This window comes from Aptenodytes forsteri, unplaced genomic scaffold (genome assembly GCF_000699145.1).
Source record: "Aptenodytes forsteri isolate BGI_AS27 unplaced genomic scaffold, ASM69914v1 Scaffold62, whole genome shotgun sequence".
NCBI lineage: Eukaryota > Metazoa > Chordata > Aves > Sphenisciformes > Spheniscidae > Aptenodytes > Aptenodytes forsteri.
This window is the reverse complement of record NW_008794595.1, coordinates 3,441,324-3,443,192: the sequence shown is the minus strand read 5'-3', so window position 1 is coordinate 3,443,192 and position 1,869 is coordinate 3,441,324. Positions and strand designations below refer to the sequence as shown.

The 1,869-nt window shown below is 43.1% G+C and overlaps 1 protein-coding gene across 10 annotated transcripts in view; it reads right to left on the bottom strand.

Moving 5' to 3' along the window:
* EYA1 (EYA transcriptional coactivator and phosphatase 1) overlaps positions 1-1,869 on the bottom strand; it is a 157,991-nt gene that overhangs the window by 91,658 nt on the left and 64,464 nt on the right. The window contains exon 1 of one of the 10 annotated variants that reach the window (XM_019470304.1): positions 317-514. The exons of the other annotated variants lie outside the window; for them this stretch is intronic. The gene's annotated coding sequence lies outside the window, so the exon portion shown is untranslated. Of the gene's footprint in view, positions 1-316; positions 515-1,869 lie in introns of those variants that run through there. 10 annotated transcript variants of the gene reach the window in all.

The following is a 1,869-nucleotide window of genomic DNA, read 5'->3' as shown; positions in this document are numbered from 1 at the left end:
CAGCCAAAACGTTACAAAACCAAAATGCAAACCGGCTACAAAAAGGCACCTTGCTGGCAACACATAAAACTTGGTAATACTTTCACTCTTCCAATAATCATATGGCTGGGCTCTAAGTGAGGAGGTAGAGCTTTTTCACTAGATACATCAAAGACAAACTGCACTTATTAAACCAGAAGCAGGTAATTACAGTTATTTCATTTTTAATTACTAGTTTAAGTTCTTCTGAAAGTGCTATCCCGCATGCTCATTTCATACGCTTATGAATGAAACATTTTGAAACCCCAACATTTTCTCCCCTTTAAGAAAGAAGTACCACAATGTGACAATGCTCCTATTCTGACCAGCCGTTTAAGAATGTCTTTCTGCTTTTCCAAGATTCTTTTGGCTCCTGAGAAATATTTCATACTTATTGCAATTCAAACAAAATGATTACTCATTCTTGTTTCTCGGCTCTCCAAAGGCGAAGTGTGACTCAAGCCGTCTGTCACCGCGCAGAACTGCTGAGAGGGGATGGCTGCTCGTTTCCAGACCCTACCAGGCCTTGGGAAAACTCCGACAGCAGTGAGGTGCTTGGCTAAATACCGCGCGTCATGGGTTCGTGAGCAACGTGTAAAACGCAGTGTGCATACGTGTTTATATACATGAAAGTATATAATGTGTATACACACACATATATCTATTTACAGATACATATACACATTATTAATTTATTTTACACACCAAACCAGCAGTCTGTGTTCTGGCAGATGCTTTGCGAACCGTCTCAGTATGGGATGGAAAATAAAAGAGTCTTTATACGTGGTATCTAACGTTAAAAACCTCCAGTGATAGGCTACACAGCATTTCCACTTGTCATCCCAAATTCCTCTCTGTGATCATTTTTACATTTAAACAAACGACGTGAAATATACTATCCTCTTTTTTTCTTTCCGAAAGCTTTTATCTTTTCTGCTTCCCTCGTTTTTAAATGCTTACTTACCAAAAACCCCCACCAAAACCCAACCACCTTCTCAGAAACACTTTTAAATGCACTAACACCTCTCCTTTTCCAGAATGAACCTTCCACTGCAAAGGGCAGTCCTTCCTCTCGTTGGTGTTTGTCAGAAACACGGAGAGAAACACGTACTTGGGAAGGTTTTGTGGGTCTCGGTTGCTCAAAAGCAAGATGTAAATTTAACGCGACTTCAAAAGGTCTTTAACTTCCTCGTTCTAAGATCATCGTTCTAAATAAGCCACCTAAAATGTCAATAAACGTCGACTATTTCAGTTGTGTAGATGTTTATTCTGTCATCTTGAAAAGTTCTCCTGTGGGGATCCGTGTGTTTTCCCTGGTGTTTGGAAAATTTAAACATATTAAGCAAAAGGATTTCCTGCTTCAGAAAGCACTGTCAAAATCTCTGTCAGGCATTCTTCCTTCCAATTTCTTTATTATTTTTCTCACGCTCTCATGCCTCTTTCAGAAAGGTCTACGGGTTTCCTATATTACGTGCCTGTTTTTTCCCCCCATTTTAACTTCTCGCCATCACGTTACTCCTATCTGCCGAACCAGCAGCGCTCCAGGAAATCGAACAGGAGAATCCCCAAACCTGGCTGATCACAATGGACAGAACCGCCTAACATCTGCTTTGCGGGAAGCCTACAAACCCCAGCCTGAAACACGGCCAAAATTAACTGCTGCACCTAGCGATTTATCATTGAGCGTGGCTCTTCTCCGGGACGGCAGAAAGCACCCCTGCAACTCCGCGCACGGTCGATCCCCGCCGCTGCAGAACTCCGGGCTGCTTCGCAATTAGGCTATTGCAACCGCCCTCTCTTTCTGGTCTTTTCCTCCCCCTTTCGCTTCTCCCGCTGCCCCGCGCCGCCCGC